Consider the following 19,158-nt stretch of genomic DNA (forward strand, 5'->3'; position numbering starts at 1 on the left):
ATTTTAAAAAAAATTGTGGGCTTGTTAAACTCACGTGAAATTTTGCATCCTAGATCTTTAAATAACTGTAAAAGGATGTCATTTCTGGAGTCTAGATACCAACACTGGCAATGGCTATGAAGATAAAGAACTTAGATTCTAGCTCATCCTTTAGAGAAAGACTTGGTCCTCTCCCACCCCAACCCCTGCCAGGAGTATAGCCAGGTCATGGTCAGCTTCAGGTGTAACAGTGCGAGGCAGGGGTGGAGTGATTCTGACCCACTAGACCTGATCCACCATCTAGTAGTGGAGCTCCTGTGGGACTAGCCAAGTCTACCATGAGCCTACATCACACAGGCAATCCTTTATCCCCAACTCCATCTTGGCCTCCTTTCTCTTCCTCAGAGGCTCCTCTAACCAGCAGCCACCACAAACCCTCTACTAGTGAAATTTCACCTTGCAATGCCCTTCCTGGATACCCAGCCTTCAAGGGCATTTCCGAGTTAAGTGACCATAAATTCGTGTGCAGCAACAACAAAAGGCATATAAATAACTTTAAGTTCATCTTTAAAAACAATTCTCAGTACCAGAAGCTTTCAAGTCACATCTGTAATCTCAGTTACACAGGAAATGTAAGTAGGGCAATCATGGTACATGGACAGCCCTGGGCCAACATTGTGCATCTTAGAAATTGATTTTCTGACATCCTGAAAGCTGTGGAGACACCAGGCTCCCTTCTTACTCAGCCTGTCAGCTGGAGCTGAGCAGGCCCCAAGACCACAGCATGGCTCCTTCAGGCTTACAATTTGAAAGTCTCATGACTTGCATAGGAAATAGGTGCCAGGCACCAGAGGCTCATGTCTATAATCCTAGCTACTCAGAAGGCTGAGATCTGAATATCGCCGTTTGAAGTCAATCCAAGCAAAGAAAGCCCATGAGACTCTTATTTCCAGTTAACCACCAAAATAACTGGAAGTGGAACTGTGGCTCAAGTAGTAGAACACAATGGAAGTGGCACTGTGGCTCAAGTGGTAGAGTACTCGCCTTGAGCTGAAGAGCGCAAGGACAGCGCCCAAGCCCAGAGTTCAAGCCCCATGACCAGCCAAAAAAAAACAAGTAGTAGAGCACCAGTTTTGAGTAAAAATGCTACGAGACATTGCCCAGGCCCTACATTCAAGCCTTAGTATTGGTACAAAAACAATGACAAAAGGAAGTGATCAGACCTGTGTTGTGTGGAAAGCACCTTCATTGGTTGGAAAGGGTATAATTATATTTTAGTTTCACATTTCCCAGATTCCTGTTAGTTTTTTGTTCTTTTTTTTTTTTTTTTTTTTTTTTTTTGCTTTTGGTGCCAGTAATGGACCTTAAACTCAGGGCCTTTCTGCTCCTGTTTGGCTTTTTTTTCCCTCAAGGCTGGTGTTCTATCACATGAACCACACCTCCACTTCCAGCTTTTTGCTGGGTAATTGGAGATAAGAGTCTTTCAGATATATCTGCCAGGGCTGGCTTGGAACCATGATCCTCACATCTCTGCCTTCAGAGTAGCTAGGGTTACAGGCATGAGCACAAGCACCCAGTTCCCCTGTTAGTTTTGGAGACTTTGTTTCAAGAGCTTGAGTTCATATAAATGAAAGAAGGTTGCTGTCAAGATAAGGTGGGGTTGACCTAGGACATTAGAAGTTTGCTTCTCCCACCATGGAAAGAAGTCCAAGCTCTTCTTTTGAACCATGTCTTCTGAACACATGGGCTGGTAGACAAGTTACTGCAAATGTCCCAGGTAAATCTATCTATAGATCATAGTCTAGCTTAAAGATGGTTGTTTAAATGCCAGAGCTAGTGGCGTCAAGTCAGGCCTCTGCAGGAGGAAGGTGGCCCATTTGTCATGAGGCATTAGTGGCTTCCTCCACACAGCTAAGCTATTTTTACTGCATGCCTCATAATCATTTTATTACCTATTAAGTGCAAATTCCCAAGTCCTATCTTTCCCCCTTGGAGGCATTGTTGGCACAGCAGGCCATTTCATCAGGCTCATTCCTTTCTGGAGAAGCGTCCTTTGTCCAGCAACTCTCTAGCATGGTACCAGCCCCCAGGAAAGCCAAGGGCCCTGTAGAACTAAAATTTGGAGCCTCTGTCCCACCCAGGTTTGACTCTCTTCTTAAAACCAGCCAGGGACACCTGTGTTTTCCAGAGCATTCCACCATAGAGTAGATGGAATGCTCTTTTATTTCCGGGGCTCCACCTCCTTTGCCCAGGAGAATTGCCGATCCCAGAGACATACTAGGATATACCTCGTGCCTCAAGAATTGGCCTTTCCCCTGAAAGGCCAAAGGTCAGCTGGCATGTGCCATCTCTCAGATTCTGTTTCTCCATGATGGGTTACCCAAGCTCCAGGAAAGCTGTCATGCCTACACGCTCACCCCTAAACCTGGGACAATGGCCATCTACGACCTTCAACACGGATTTAAGAGAAGAGTTTGTCTTCACTCCCGGCCTGTGCTGTGACCTGTCTCATGCTGGTTCTGGGCCAACACTTGGTGTTCTAGTTGTTTCTTGTGGTAAAACTCGTATGTCAGGGCTCAGCAGAGATCCACAGGGCTGGCTGACCCAAGATGACCGAATTGATGAACATGTGTGTTCAAAGTCATGGGAATGAGCCAGACCCAGGCTCCTTGGATCATGAGCCAGTGCCAGGGTCTCAGCTCTCCTCAGATACAAGAGAGTCACCTCCCCTCCAAGAAATACCCTCTATTTCCTTCCTCTGCCTTGTTTCTCTTCTCATTGCTTCCTGCTGTTTTGTCTTTAGTTCTTGTTGACTGCCTGTCTCTCCTGTCTCTATAAAGAAATCATAAGAAGGGGAGATCCACAGTGGCTGAAGACTGTTCCTAGCACCTACAAAAGAGGCTGGCTGGTAAAAGTTTAAGAGGTTTTGGGTGCTTCTTTCAATGTGCATGAACAATACAAATGTCTAAGAAGGCTGAGATTCCACACAGACACAAAACTTACCACTTTCTTTTTACTGTTACTGTTGTTTGTGCAGGTACTGGGACTTGAACTCAGGATCTGGGCACTGTCCCTTGGCTTTTTTGCTCAAGGCTGGTACTATACCACTTGGCTCAACTTCTGGCTTTTTGCTGGTTAATTAGAGATAAGAGTCTCATGAACCCTATCACCCTGGCTGGCTTTGGACCTTGATCTTCAGATCTCAGCCTCCTGAGTATGTAGGATTATGAGCATGAACTACTGGTGTCTGTCTCTAAGCACTTTCATTGACAATGAATGAAGAGTTTAGGTCGACTGGCCCAGGAGTAGCAGATTGCTCTGTGCCAGTTTGTGCCTTTTCTGAGCATGTACATAGCAGCCCTTTTCACTGGCATAGGATTTGATCTCAGACATTATCTATGGCAGAGTCAGCACCTGACTGGCACTAAACTGGGCCCTGGGAATAAAGGGGCATGTGACATTTGGGAATAGGGAAGTAAGCAGGCAATCAAACAAATGAGATGACCTTCAGACAGTGACAAGTTCATTGAAGATTATAAATAATGACAGGGGTTGTGCTGGGCAGTGTTATGGCTTGAATACTGTACAGGTGTGTTCCTTGAGAAACTTGCTGGGAACATGGCCTCCAGTATAACAGTGTTGAAAAGTAATAGGACCTTTAAGAGGTGGGGAACTGTGCATCCAAGGCTATCCCTTTACTCTGGCTTCCTGTGATCTCTCTCTCTTGTACATAATTTCTGTCATTGTGGTGCCGACTGTCATCTGGTGATATAGGCAGAGGAAGTCTTCACATTGTGTTCTTTTGACATCCAGTAATCTGAATCAGCCTTTTTACTTCTATGTACTCAGCTCAGGTATCTAGTAATAGTACTGGAAAATAGAAGGAAACAGATGGAGTGGTTCCTTCTGAGTACCATTACCTACTGTGAACAGAGACATCTTAGATACTTGACTCTTTTCGGAGAAAATGGGTCTTATGTAGATTGCAACACTAAGTCTTTTCCGTTACATTTCAAAGTACCCAAACCCACAGGAGACAAAGAAAATTTGTTTTGGAAGCCCTCATTGCATTTAAAAATTCAGTGAAAATTCACTGACACATGTCATTTTCTTGGTGAAGATGATCTATATTAAATCTAGGTTTGTGGTTCTGTCTCACTTAGCTTTCCTAGTTATGCCTAATTTCTAACAGTCTTGGTTTGAATCAACACTTATCAAGGGTCCACAGGGTGTCAGGCACAAGAATAAAAGATGCCAAAAGGAATATGGCGAAAGCAAATGAGTCCTCCTTGGCTGGGAAGAATAGAGGTTCTAAAATCCAGTAGGTTTGGGCTGAAATCTTGGCTTCTTCCCCTCCTACAGGGCAGCTGATCTTGCCTGCAAAATGGGATTATGTCCACACCAAAGAGTTGTTGAAGCTGAGTGCCTATAGCTCATGCCTCTAATCCTAGCCTGAAATCTGAGGACCTAGTTCAAAGTCAGCTTGGACAGGAAAGTCCATGAGACTCTTATCTCCAGTGAACAACCAAAAAGCTCGTATTAGAGCTGTATCTCAAGTGGTAGAGCACTAGCCTTGAGTAAAAAAAGCAAAGAGACAGTAGTGCCCAGGCCCAGTTCAAGTCCCAGTATCAGTATGAAACAAAGATTTGTTGAGATAGTTAAATGAGATAAGTGATAATACATTCTAATCTCAATGGCATCACACTGAAGGATGTTCAATAAAAATGAAGTCATTTTCTCCCTGAGACATCTGGTCTTTAAGAGCCATTCAAGCAATCCTATAACATGATATGAGGAAGGATCCAACACTCACAGAACAGGTACAGATGAAGGCTTGAAGTGTTGGCTAGTTTTCCAGAATGGTGGGACAAAGAAAGTCACAGTGGTAACTAATGGTGGCAGATTTTCTGTACTTGGGACACAGACATATCACTTGGGGGTAGTTGGCCTCTTTGGCGTTTGGTCACAGTTATTATATTTCATGACAATATAGAAAATCTAATAATAGTATTTTCCACCCCAAGAGCAGCAAGGGGTGGCTGTTTTACCCCAAGAGCAGTGGAGGGGCTGCTTTGCATATTTTACATCCTTTGTAGAGCCCTAAGTCACTTGGTAATGTGAAACATATCTATGGAGAGCCTTTGTATTATTTGTTCTTATGGCTTCATGCAAACATTGAGCAACAGGAATTTGTTATAAACAGCTTGCAATTATTTAGTGACAAAATATAAAAATAAAATTGGGTGGGCATCAAGCAGACTTCTGGACAAATCTAAGTTCTTTTAGCAAGAATGATCAAATGAGATGGCACACCATCACTTCTGTCAGCCTTACTTACAACTCAGGAATGTCTGCTTCTCTGCGCTCTTGACTGTGAGTGGCTTGGAACCACGGTGCATGAAGACACCTTCCCAGAGCCCACCCACTGGGTCAACCTTAGTAAGATGTGAAAGAAGAATTCTCAGCCTTAGGGGACCAAGTGGGGAAAGAAAGAAATTCTGTAAAAGGGATTATATAGGATTTCCCATTTTTTTCTTTTTCTCTCCTCCTTCCTTCCTTCCTTCTTTCTTTCCTTCCTTCCTTCCTTCCTTCCTTCCTTCCTTCTTTCCTTCCTTCCTACCTTCCTTCCTTCCTTCCTTCCTTCCTTCCTTCCTTCCTTCCTTCCTTCCTTCCTTCCTTCCTTCCTTCCTTTCTTTCTTTCTTTCTTTCTTTCTTTCTTTCTTTCTTTCTTTCTTTCTTTCTTTCTTTCTTTTCCTTCCTTCTTTCCTTCCTTCCTTCCCTCCTTCCTTTCTTTTCTCTCTTTTGTCTCTGTAATCTATGGTTCAAATTTTTATGTTGAGAAGTTGCAAGTTCATTGTGGCTTATAAAAAGCCAACTACACTTTCTTCCCCTCAGTTCATCAGTAGGCATCTCTGGTTGGAAAAGGATGAGCAGTGCTTGGTTGTGTCTGTATGTTCATGTGTGCATAGGTGAGGACGCATGTGTGTGCCCATAAATGAACACACATGTGCCTGTGATGGAGAACATACACTTGTGATTCCATTACAGTGATATTTCTAGAAAGCAACTGTGTGGCAAGAAAAGTCTTGACTTCTGTGTTCTGTGAGCTGTCATGATGAGAAAATCACCCAGGGAATTGACATTTCTACAAAACAATGGGATGGCCTAAGTGCAGAGATACATGCCTACATAGTCCATGCCTTTTTTTTTTTTCCTCCTTGCAGTACCAAGAATTGAACCCAGGGCCTTGCAAAGCTAGGCAAGTACATTACCTCTTAAACCAAGGTCAGGTACTGGTGGCCCATACCTGTAATTCTATTTTTTAGGGGGGGGGGTCCAGTCGTGGGTCTTGAACTCTGGGCCTGGACACTATCTATCCTTCAGCTCTTCAGCTCAAGGCTAGCACTCTACCACTTGAGCCACAGTGCCAATTCTGGCTTTTTTTTCCTTTTTTTTTTTTTGCTTATGTGGTGCTGAGGAATCGAACCCAGGGCCTCATATATGCAAGGCAAGCGCTCTACCACAGAACCATGTTCCCAGCCCACACCTGTAATTCTAGATACTCAGGAGCTGAGATCTGAAGATCAAAATTTGAAGCCATACCAGGTAGAAAAATTCATAAGACTCTTATCTCCGATTAACCAGAAATACTCTGGAAGTAGAGGTGTGGATCAAATTGACAGAGTGCCAGCCTTGAGAAGAAAAAAGCCAAGCAAGACTTTGAGGCCTTGAGTTCAAGCTCTAATACCAGCGTGCATGCTAAATAAATAAATAAATAATAAACCCAACCCTTCAGCCATGTATTGCGCCATGTTTAATGAGCAGGCTCTGATGAACTGTTTCAGCAAAAGACATTTTCAAATGACATTTCCACGGTTCCGTTGAATTCACTAACTGTAATTTCCACCTTTATAAATGTTATAAACTACTTCAGAAGTAATTGCTTAAACTAACAGTGAACTCTATTTCCATTCTTACTCTATGTTTTGCTGGGACCATCTCATGACAATCTCTCTGTCTCTCTGTTTCTGTCTCTGTCTCTGTCTCTCTCTCTCTCTCTTTCACACACACACACACACACACACACACACACACACACACACACTGGTCTTGGGGCTTGACTCAGGGCCCGGGTACTATCCCTAAGCATTTTCCACTCAAGGCTAGTACTCTACCAGAGCTCCATTTTTGGCTTTTCGTTGGTTAATTGTAATGAGTCTCCTGAATGTTCCTGCCAGACTGGCTTCAAATCACAATCCTTAGATCTCATTCTTCTGACTAAGATCACAAGTGTGAGCCACCACTGTCTGGCTTTTTTATTTTTTATATTTTTGGCAATAGTGGGGTTTGAACTCAGGGTCTTGTGCTTGCTAAAGAGACACTAAAATAATTTGGTCACTCTGTTTCTTTGTACTAGTTATTTTCAAGATTAGACCTTGCTTTTGGCCTACACTGTCTTGGATTGTGATCCTCTTATTTGTGTTTCATCACTGAGATGATGGGCACAAGTGACTATACGCAGCCATTGTGCTTTCCCAATGGCTGGGATAATAGACCTGCACTGCCAAGCACAGATATGGCTGAGATGGAGCCTTGAGACTGGTCTCCTCCCAAGTAACTAGGATTATAAGCTTGAGCCATAGTACCTGGCTTTATCTCATGAACATTTGATGCCTCCAGCCTTCAGATTTAAGAAGAATAGCATGCTCTGCGGTAGGAAGAGTTGCACATTTTTCTTTGCATGAATGGAAGCTGAGAGGAGCTATTTTCCCTACATGCTTTCTCAAATGGAGCCACATAGACAATCTAAATGACATAATTGTGTGTATGTTGAGTGTATGTGTATATTTTGACTAACCATGGGAATACGTTCTGGTATCCTTAGATTGATGACTTCTCCTCTAAGATTGTGCTGTCAGCTCTCTGAGCCTTTTGTCAGAGGCCTTTCTGGTTGAATGAGAAAAGCAAGGCAGCCGTGCACTGCATGGAAAGAGCATGTGCCTTTTGTTCACTGAAGGGGAGAAGGTCTGCTACCCCACAATGGCAACATGAAGACAAAGCAAACACAGTCTCCACTTCCCTGACGTTCGTGTTGGCTTTGGAAAAATATATCTCCTAAAATTCCACCTTCCTCACCGCTGCCATCCAAATGAGGGCGCCTCCAAGGAAAACAACCACAGTTGCAGCTCTACTTCCATTCTCTTGCATGTGAGGCCTCTGTTTTAATAGAGGTGTTTCAATGTTTCCAAGAAAGGAATAAACTTCGTGCAAGTGATCAACCTTTATTAGCAGTTGATGACAGGTATTTGCTATCCACCAAGAAATGCATAAATATGGAAGAGACCAGAGTGGGTTCCTCTGATATTTTAATAACAACAGCTTCCCACACCCCAACTCTACTCACACTTAGACTATTAGTCACCTCCTCCTCTCCTGGAATTTTATACTTAGGCATCAATTATAGAACTTTTATCTTAACACGTCTGACTAGACCACTTGGCCATGAGCCCCTTGAGCTTAAAGATATGATTTTTCTGATTTTGAGCCTTAAGACAACCTTTAGGACATAAAATAGATGCCCTATTGATTTGAGTGATTCAATAGACTTTCAACTGCTTTATCTTTAAAAAATTTTTTTTTATTGTCAAGGTGATGTACAGAAGGGTTACAGTTACATAAGGTAATAAGTATATTTCTTGCCACACTCGTTACCCTGTCCCTCATTTTTCTCTTACTTTCTCTCCCCTCAATCCCCCACTGCCAAGTTGTACAGATCATTTCCAACATATTGTCTTGTGAATATCGCTGTTGCATTGGTTCCCCCTCGTCCTTTGTCTCACCATTCTGTTCCCCTTCCCTTCCCTAATTCAAATAAGCGTATATACAACACCAGGGTACCAAAATCAAATACAGTGACAACAGGGGATTGCCATAGGGGGAAGAACATACAAAAGAAACAAGACATCACAAAGTACATTAAAAACAACAACACAGAAAAACCTCTTGTGTCCATGTCTTGGAGTTCATTTCGCTTAGCATCATCTCATATGGTCATATGTACATAGCTATTGAGGCTATTCTGCTCATCTGCTAAGATTATCCTAGATGTATACCAATTATTGCAAATAAGGGAAACCATGGGACCTATGTTTCTTTGGGTCTGGCTTACTTTACTTAATATGATTTTTTCCAAGTCCTTCCATTTTCTTACAAATGGTCCGGTGTCATTCTTTCTGATGGAAGCATAGAATTCCATTATATATATATATATATACACACACACACACATACATACATACATACATATATACATGCACGCATACCACATTTTCTTGATCCATTCATCTACTGAAAAGCATCTGGGTTGGTTCCACATCTTAACTATGGTGAATAATTCTGCGATGAACATAGTTGTGCTGGTACCAGCTGCTTTATCTTAACAAGAACTTTGATATTTGTTGGCTCATCTGAAAGCTGCAGAAGTTCTGTCCATGTGAGTCTTCCTTAGGCTTTGGATGCAGCAGTTCTCTTCAGTCCAGCCACATGTTAGCCATAATGAATAGATCAGCATAGAGAACACCTAGCAACTACTCAGTCACCTGAGTTTACTACTACTTAGTAGGTTTGCTTAATACTCTTAGCCTAACTTGTAAAGTCAATCACTAATAAGCACAAACAACTCTACAATTTTTTTTATGTTTTAGGTTTGAATTGTTACATTAACAATAAAAAGTAAAATAATCTTTGAAGAACAATTCAAAGAAAATATTTCATAAGTTCCTTACCATCTCAGTTTTGTTTTGATAGAAAAAGATTTTTTCAAAGCGCATCATTTTACCAAAAACAAAATAAAGTACTGACTATAAAGAGAACAGGCCATTTTCATAGTTCTGAAGTTGTAGAGAACACAGAAACACCTGGTACCACAGGTGTCTGTGTGGAGACTGAGAACTTCCAGTTCTTGAAAGCTTCCAGATAATGGTGGGATAGTAGTGATGGATGGTGATGGTGTTAGTGGTAAAGGTGGGGCTAATGGTGGTGATTGTACTGATGGTAGTGATCCTGGTATAGAGATGATGGTGATGGTAATTATTATGGTATAGATGCTGACAAGGATGAAAATGATGGTGATGATGCTGGGTATAGTGGTGGTGGTGAGGGGGATAATGGTGATGGTGGATATGGTAGTGCTGATAGTAATGGTGATGATGAGGATTATAAAGATAGTGATGGTGGTAGTGGTGATTGTGGTTTCATGGTGATTTTAATGATAGTGGTTGCTATATTTGGAATGTAGAATATCCCTCAAAGACTCATGTGATAAAAGCTTACCCCCAGCATGTGACAGGGTTAGAAAGTGGTAGAAACTTTAGGAAGTAGCGTTTGGTAGAGATCTACAGGACACTTTCTCTCTTTCAAGCTCTTGAGATTGAACTCAAGGCATAAGCTCTTGAGTTTTTTCACTCAAGGTTGGCACTCTACCACTTGAGCCACATGGGCTTGAGTCTCATGGACTTTTTTCTATGTGGGCTGGCTTTGAACTGGAATCTCAGATCTCAGCCTCCTGAGTAGCTAGGATTAGAGTCATGAGTCACTGGTGCTCAGTAGAACTTCCTATTGTTGACACTCTCGGGTATTTTTCTAGTATAGTAGAAAGCTAACTAACAAAGACAGGCGATAGTGTTTATTGTAGTCATAGTTATATTGTTATCTGAAAAAGCACACTTTGGGTTAAAAAGGAAATTTTCTTAATAGTTTGGAATTGAGTTGATCAATTGCTTGATTTGCTACTATTGATGCCACCAGGTTAAAGTCTTGGTAGTGGATAGACAGAAACCTCACTTTGCCATTGGTTTTCTCCAATTTAAAAAAGGCAGACATTTATTTAATGGCGACACCTAATTTGTAGGCGGGTAGAATAGTGTAGTAATGAACAGATGCCTGTCAACAGTAACAAAATCCCTAAGTTCTGTTCTTTGCTTCCATGATGTGAATCCCCTCCTGCAGCCATCTTCAAGCTGACAGCATGAACTCACTGGGTGTGGCATTTGGAGCAGCCAGCAGCACGTACTTTAAATTGGACCCAGACAAGCTTTGTAACCTACTACCCACTTGTTAGGTCCTGGACTTTTGGCTCAATCTCTCCTGGCCTTATCTCATCTGAGATAAGGAGGAGGCAGACCTCCAGCGTGTTAAGGAGGAGAGAGCAAGCCAGGCTGTAGAGGCCTGGCTGCAAAAATCTACAAAAAAGCTCCCTTAAGCCATTGTTCCTGGCTCCTTATCTTCTTCAGAGGATAGATGTTTAGAAGAGCTACTTCAGGGCTCTACAGTATGGCTCAACCTCTCTGTTGCATGAACATGGAGGGCTGACTAGGTTTGTGCTTCCATGCCAGACTCAGTAGCTTTTAGGTATACTCACCTTCCAGTCTTAGCTATGCTGGCTCAAGCTCCAAGTCTATTGAAAGCTTTGCCTTGGTTGTCCAGTTGCTGTATCTCCTTTGTCTGTATAACTTGACTTGGCTCTTCTTTCTGCTGCCTAGAAGATTTTCTCTTCTGAGTCAACCACCATATGGATAATTTGGGTTTTAAAAGTCATTGATTCCCTGACTTCCTTGGTTAAAGTAAGAATCTGAACATTGGTGTAGTGCTTGCGTTGTAAATTGCCTTGCATTCCTTCCACACGACAGCATGCAAAGGGCTTGGCAACCTGTGAAAAGCAGTTAAAAGTAGGCATGGGATTTATAATTGTGAAAAAAAAAAACAACTGGAAAGAATTCAAAGGGCCAACAATGGGGGATTGGTTAAAGAAAGCCTGTATAGCCACAGGATGCCTGTTACACAGTAATTAAAAATGACATTTGTGAAGTGTTTCTGAGAATATAAGAAAATATAAGAAATGCTATGACTTGTCCTATGACAAACACAGTGAGTATTTGCAAACACACCACACACACACACACACACACACACACACACAGACTAACCCTGTAATCTCAACCTTGTACAAACAAGATTAAGAAGACAAGATTAAGATAGTCCTCATGTGGGAGGTGAAAGATCATTGTTTGAATCCAGCCCAAGCAAAATGTCCTGTAACAATCCACAAGCTAGGTATGGTGGTGCATGAGTGCTTTCACAAGCTATATGAAACACCACACATAGGAGGAGCATGGTCTAAGGCCTTGTTCTTCCACCAAAAGCAAGACCCTGTCTGAAAAATAACTAAAGTAAAAATAGGGACAGGGGTAGGGCTCGAGTGGTAGAGTACTTACCTAGCAAGCACAAGTCTCTGAGCTCAAACTCTAGTACTCCCAAACAAACAAAGATAATCCTTGCTTTCTACTCTCTCCATCCATTTTAGATTTTAGACAATAGCTTCTAGTTATGAGTTCATGCTTTCCTGGTACAACGACAGGCCTTGTTCACATCCTTTCTCTTGTTCTCTCATTCCCAAGACAGAATCAAGATAAATTTTGTTCCTCCATTACAGATGAGAACACTGAGTTATAGAGAGATAAATCAACTTGCCCAAGGTGACAGAAGAGCAAACGCAAGAACTAAGATTTGAAGCAATATCCATTCACCTCCCAACCGGTGCTTTTGCTCTTCCACCACATCACACTTGGAAGATTATGCATTGCTTTTATGATGTTAAAGCCATGTAAAAAGTATTGAGTTTTTTGTTTGTTTGTTTGCCAGTTCTGGGGTTTGAACTCTGGGCCTGGGTGCTGGTCCCGAGCTTTTGTAAGCAAGGCGAGAGCTCTACTATTTGAACCACAGCTCCACTTCCAGCTTTTTGTGGTTAATTAGAGATAAGAGCCTCATGGACTTTCTTTCCTGTCCAACCTGACTTTGAACTGTAATCTTCAGCTCTCAGCCACCTGAGTAGCTAGGATTACAGGTATGAGCCACTGGCACCTGCCATTACAACAATTCCTTATTACTCATTTTCTGCTGTGATTGGTCTCACAGAAGTATTATTTTGTAAAAGCATGATACAATTTTTTTTTTAAATAGTAGTGATGAAAGCCAAGGTTAGGGACCATTTCAAAGAAGATATGAATGGGAAAGGTTGTACGAAGGCCACCACTCACCAGTACTGTTTTTCAAATGTAAAACCATCGTCTTTCCTCCTGTCAGCTGTCAGCCTTGCTCTGACTCCCAAGTCAGAGAGCTGAGTGCAGAGTGGAGTGTAGTCCCTTTTTCCTCTTGAGAGGATGCAGTAAACAATCTGTGCCACTGCCTGGCAGTGCTAGCAACCTGCCCACGGAGGCTGGGTATCAGAAGCAACACCCATCTACACTGTTGATGTGGCGACTCTTTTGTCTGTGTTCTTTCTCTCTTGCCTTCATCTCTGTCTCCAAGCTCATCATTACTTGGATATATTGTTGGCTGTTCCCTTGAATCTGAGACTTGAGCAGAGAACCTGCACTTGCTGTCTCCCACTCTTTTGAGACATTGCTCAGATCTTTGCACATATGTCTTGGACAATAGGCTGATGCTCAGAACTTTGCAGTGTTCAAGGTGATCATTATTTATTTGGAGGATGCAAGATTCAAGGGTATAACATTTAAACCAATATTCTCTAGGAGCTGCGAACCTAAGTTACAGTCCTCTCCAGTTTGGTGCTTTTTTTGAGTATCCCTTGTAATCTTACACCTCTCTGTACACTTTCATGCTTTACTGGAACCGTTTGCATATGCTGGGTCTGGTAGGCCAGAAATTCATGGCAGGTTCTTGCTTTTAAAGACTTAAGCTGCTATAGAACCATATCTATTACCCTGAGATCACTGTGGAGAGACCAAATGGACAGACCACATGGAGAGGCCCACTGCTTCTGTGAGGAGAGAAATGCCCCCAGCAAGATAGATTCACTGCTTTTGGATAAATACATACCAGACATCTAACTGATTTCTTTGGGCTCTAATTCTTGAATGTAATTGAGTGGATCAGAACATGATATGTTTTTCTTGGAACTTCTAGGAATCCTCCAGATTCCTAATAGAGAATCTCCAGAAGAGAATAGGAGGAAGGAGAGAAGAAAATAATTTTAAGATGCATGTTTGTGTGGTAGAAAATATACAGAACACCCATGAATGGGATCTGGGAACTGCAGTATCATATTGATTCTGATGGTGGAGAACATAGCTTCAGGTCTTATAGCCTTGTGGGTTTCCTTAGAGACCCCAGAATTAGACACAGATTATCACTTAGTCACACACACACACACACACACACACACACACACACACACACACACACACACACACACACACACTAGTAGATGACCATTGGACTCCCAATGTGATCAAAATTTAGGACATATAGAAACAAAAAAAAAAATCATGCACTTCCTATGAACGTCTCACGGGCTAAAAGAAGAAATTAGAAAGGGATAGAAATAAGCAAACTCAAGTCTTTTCCCTTTCCTTTCCTATGCTGATACTGGAGCTTGAACTCAGGGCTTGGGTACTGTCTCTTAGGGTTTTTTGCTCAAAGCTGGCATTCTACCACTTAAGCCACAGCTCCACTTGTTTTTAGTGATTAATTGGAGGCAAAAGTCTTATGGTCTTTTCCTGCCTGGGGTCGCTTTGAACCTTGATCCTGAGATCTCAGCCTCCTGAGAAGGATTAAAGACATGAGCCACCAGTATCCAGCAGAAGTCTTTCTACATTATTGGAATAAACTAAACAAAAGAAATAGAAGGTAACCAGGAATGTGATGCTAACTAAGCTCTCCCCCATGGAAGAGAACAATAAAATGTGTAAGAAGCAACGGAATAATGTGAAGCAATGAAGCCTAGAAGGGTGGGCGCTGCCTCCCCTTCCTCCCTCCAACAACAGGGGACCCCAGCAATTACATCAGTGCAAAGACATGAAACCAAGTTCACCAGATCATAAACTTGCTTTGCATTTCAACTCAGTCAGCACTTATTACATGTCTACTAGGACATTAATCTTGATAGCATGGTCCTAATTCTAAGTACATGTGTTAGTGAGGAGATAGGGAAACTGTCATAACCAAAGACTCAATAGAAAGACTTTATTCCAGACACTTAACTAGCTCATGGAATAAAGGGATGGATCATGGCAAGGGTCTGTTATGAGAGAACTACCTGATCAATGATTGAGACAGACAGGTAGTAAGAAAACAATAGGACAGTAGTGCTATACTAAGGCCATGTTCATAGCAACACAGGTATAAAAAAGCCATCAGCTCTTCCTAAGACAGGGAGAAGGAGCAAAGAAAGGATGATGAGCCAAGAGGAGCAAGAATTTGCCAAGATCGGGGAACAGCCTACAGAAACCATGAAAATAAGAGAGTGAGTCATAAGACCAAAAAAAAGAGTTCTTTCCTCAATAGATATTTATTAAAGGTGCCTGCTCAGTTTTAAGGATTCAGTCTTGAACAAGAGAGGTACCATCCCTGTGATTAGGGAGTCTATTCAGAAGACAGAGCAGGAGACAAGATGAGAAAGATGGACTGGGGTCAAATCATGGAAGCTCTTAGGCATTGTGATATGGGAATTGAGGGTTTGCTCAAAAGGTGTTCCCAGACTGGTATAGCTCATACCATACTAGATAACTGGATCAGGAGGGAAACATACCATATCCCTACTGGAGGTCCAAAGTGGCCATGCTTATGGAGGATGGATAACAGAATCTAACAAAGCAAGGACATTTCATGTTCCAGGAAGTCTAGGTGGGCAAGGAAACTTTTTTAAAAAATTATTTTCTTGTAAAGATGCTGTACAGAGAGGTTACAGTTACATCAGTAAGGTAATGAGTACATTTCTTGTTGGACAAGGAAACTTTAAAAAGTTTTTTTCTTATCAAGCCAAATCATAACAAAAAAAGAGAGTGAAACACAAGGCAAAGAAACCAAAGTAAAATATTATTAACACTCAAATTCAGTACCATTAGGCATAGTAAATCTTTTGAAAGTACTATCTGATTTAGTAAGGTTTCTGGAATGAATATCTTCCCGGCCAACTGAGAAACAAAAATAAAAAAGGAGTTTATAAGTGGCTCCAACTTCTGACCAAATTTTCAGGACACTGGTTTGTTTATTTTTGTTTTCTTTTACTTAGGCTCAGTTGATGTTTAAACTGTTCTGGAATGATGCTTCTTAAAGAAAAGTAGGGAGGAGAGTCATATACCAGTGGCACACACCTGTAATCCTAGCTACTTGAAAGGCTGAGAATGGGAGGATTGTAGTTCTAGACCAGCCTGGGTGGGAAAGTCTGCAAGACTCCATCTCCATTAGAGGAAGCTAGAAGCTTGGTGCATGCCTACCAATCCCAGCAATGACAGAAAGTCTGTATTTGACGTTGGTGCCCTGCATCTTGTATATACATCTTTGTAATTTGGGGAGGGGAAGGGAAATAACAAAATGCTGAAACAAGGATACAGGTTGACCCATGAAACAATGAGATGTACAAGACACTATGTAGAAAACAAACTTTACAACTTGGAGGGGTAGGGGGAGTTGGGGAGGTGGGGAGGGAAGGGATGGTAGGGGAAAAATAAAGGAGGTAACAATGCTCAATAGGGAATGTACACATTACCTTACTCATGTAAGGTAACCCCTCTGTATACTATTTTTACAATAAAAAACATAAAAAATAGATTGTGATCCAGAATTGTATTTAGGCAAGGCTTCAGACCCTACTTTAAAAATAACTAGCCCCAAACAAGGGTAGAGGCATGACTCAGTATTTGAGTGCCATCCTAGCAAGCTTGAGGCCCTGAGTTCAAATTCTAGTACCACATGAAAGGAAAGAAGGAAGGAAGGAAGAAAGGAAGGAAGGAAGGAGAGAGGGAGGGAGAAGAAGGGAGGAAAGAAAGATGAAAGAAGAGAGAGAGGAGAGAAGGAAAAATTCTTTAGTAACTATATAATGTTTAATGCTTAAAATTTAATGAATACATTTGCACTGTACTCAACTTATATATGTTCCTAAACCAATTGTGGTAGCACATGTCTTTAATCCCAGAACTCAGGAACAGGCAAAAGGATTGCACGAATGTAAGGTCAGCCAGACTACATTGCAAGACCCTGTCACAAAACAAGACAAAATAAAAACAAACAATTTGTTACTAAGAGGAAAGTTCCAGTTCATTTAGGTTTTTATAAGAAGAAAAATGGGCATGCCTTCATCGGAAAAAAAATAATCTGAAACAATTGTGGGGGGTATATTGCTTCAGTGTTTTATGAGTAGATGGAAGCCCTTGTCCAACTTTCCCATTTCTTCTGATGCTCAAAGGGTCAAATCTCTTTTGAAGAGAAAAAAAACTCTTTCTAGTTGGAGAAACAAAAATTATCATGGGGATTTACATGGGTGACTTGACAATGAATTATTTAGCACAATTGTCTCTGCTCTGATTTTTTCCACAATGCAGGGAGGAGAAAAGGGTGGTCCTTAGGTTTAAATCCCAAATAGCCAAAGAGACAGACCTGAACTGCATTAATTCACACACAGTCTCTGGATTCTGTAGGAATCATTAGAATTCTCCTCTCTTTCTGGGGGACTTTGAACTTCCCTCCTGCTCTGTTCAAAATTAGATGTGGCCATATGACTTATGTTAGCTAATCAAATGCAAGAAATTCATCACATTCCCACCTCCTTGGTCTCTCTGCCTCCATTATTTGGAGGTTAATTCTGCAAGGACAGCCTTTCAGCAAGAAATAAACTTCACTAGATAAAAAGATGTATTATTCTAGCAAACTTAGGTCCCTACTGACTGATGGCAAACATTCTTGATGTAACCAGCCATGTGTCAAGCTTTGAGGGAGCAAAGGTGGTCAGACAGTATGCTTATTCTGTAGTGGGAAACGCCTATGGAATAGGTAAAGAACAAGAAAAAAACAATGGGAGACAGCAAAGCCACTGCTGAACAGTAAATTCAAGTTTAGGAATATTCAACATTGAGGAAAAAGTGGTGATGAGGAAGGAAGGGAACTGTTAGGTAGAGTGATGGAGTATCACATGGCAGATATCAGGTGTTCTCACATGGCACTTGCTCCCATAGTGCCTCAAGCTTCTGCTCACATCTTTTTCCATTAATGCCCTGGGTGCTCATTCAACCAAATACAAGAGCCAGGGTGCTGTATGCCCAAACCCTCAAGCAATCTTTGCAAAGCCTAGGAGAGGAGATAGGGGAGGAGCTCTATACTATAAAGGGGGCCGTCCAAGAAGAATCCTCTTTGAACCCCTCTCCAAATAAAGAGTCTCACTACTTTAGCAGCTTTTCTTTCACTTTCACGTAAACTTACTCTGTTTACCTTATGCACTTTCCTGCCTTTAAATTATTTAATGAGTGGAGAAATGACCCATTCCTCCTAAACAGCATCATTGGGTTTGATTTTTCCTTTAAAACATGAAGAACAAAGACTGAAAAGGCTTACTTATGTATTCAGTTACAATTAGATCTATGCCTAATTATACTTTATTGCTGTTTATAGTGAAGTGATAGCTCTGTTTACAAGCTAATGGAAAGTTTGATGTTCTACTCAACACATTTCAGTGTTTCAGTGGAAATTCTGCTCCAAGATAGCAATTGGGAATCATAGTTTGGATGTCCTCCAAAAGATAAGTAGGGTCTACCTGGCCTTTCTTTTGAGAGAAATAATGATAATGAAGCAGCCAGGCTTGGGAGATTAGACATCTGCCTTATGTTTAGAAGAAAGGAACTTAGAAGTCCTACATTACTATTTGCCAACCTATGCCTGTCTGAAATGGTAGAATTTCTTTGACAGCTTATTATCATGTCCCACCCTAAAGAAGAATTAAATAACTTTGAAAAGTCATTTATATAAACAACAGCTAACCTGTGTGGAAAAGGAAAATAAGTATCACTCTGGGTTGGAAAGTCTTAAGTTTAAATGCCTGAGATGGGAGAGTAGGCTAAGCTGCTATAACAAAAAGGCTTTATATACAATGGCATCATTGTCTACATGGCATGAAGAGGAAGAGAAGGGAAAGAAGGGAAAGGAATTTACTCTGTGTGTGTGTGTGTGTTTGCGCCCGCGCGCGTGCGCACGCGCGCTCATGTGCTACTAACTAGGTCTTGAACTCAGGGACTAGGTGTTCTACCACTTCTTGGTACTTAATTGGAGATAAGAGTCTTATCTTTCCTTATTGTGCTGGCTTCAAATCAGTCCTCAGATCTTAGCCTCCTG

General features: G+C 41.5%; 1 pseudogene; it reads left to right on the forward strand.

Annotated features, from left to right (window-relative positions):
* The first annotated feature begins 4,244 nt into the window (after positions 1–4,244).
* The window catches only part of LOC122113643, a 100,313-nt pseudogene continuing 85,399 nt past the window's right edge, over positions 4,245–19,158 (forward strand).

The sequence above is a fragment of the Dipodomys spectabilis genome, unplaced genomic scaffold, assembly GCF_019054845.1.
Source record: "Dipodomys spectabilis isolate Male_0828 unplaced genomic scaffold, ASM1905484v1 ptg000098l, whole genome shotgun sequence".
Lineage (NCBI taxonomy): Eukaryota > Metazoa > Chordata > Mammalia > Rodentia > Heteromyidae > Dipodomys > Dipodomys spectabilis.